Raw genomic sequence first — 327 nt, forward strand, 5'->3', positions numbered from 1 at the left:
CTTTACAGCGTGATTGTAGACGTCTCCCTTTATAGCAGCTCTGGGTCTATTCCCATGCACAAGTGCAGCCGCAGGACTTATATATTTGGCACAATCAAAAAAAAGTTTCTTATTCACATAAGCACAGAAATCCATGTTGTCCATTTACTTATATCAGACATTTTAGCGACGTGGTTTGGAGGTGGATTAGTATTTAAAAACAAATGAAATCATAAGTCAATAGACATTTAAATTTCTTCAGCTCGGAGAAATAAACAATGAAAAAAAAAAAAAAAAAAAAGGTAAAATGCACATTTCCCACATTCAGGGAGCAGTGGCACAAATCAA

The sequence above is a fragment of the Micropterus dolomieu genome, linkage group LG11 (assembly GCF_021292245.1).
Source record: "Micropterus dolomieu isolate WLL.071019.BEF.003 ecotype Adirondacks linkage group LG11, ASM2129224v1, whole genome shotgun sequence".
Taxonomy (NCBI): domain Eukaryota; kingdom Metazoa; phylum Chordata; class Actinopteri; order Centrarchiformes; family Centrarchidae; genus Micropterus; species Micropterus dolomieu.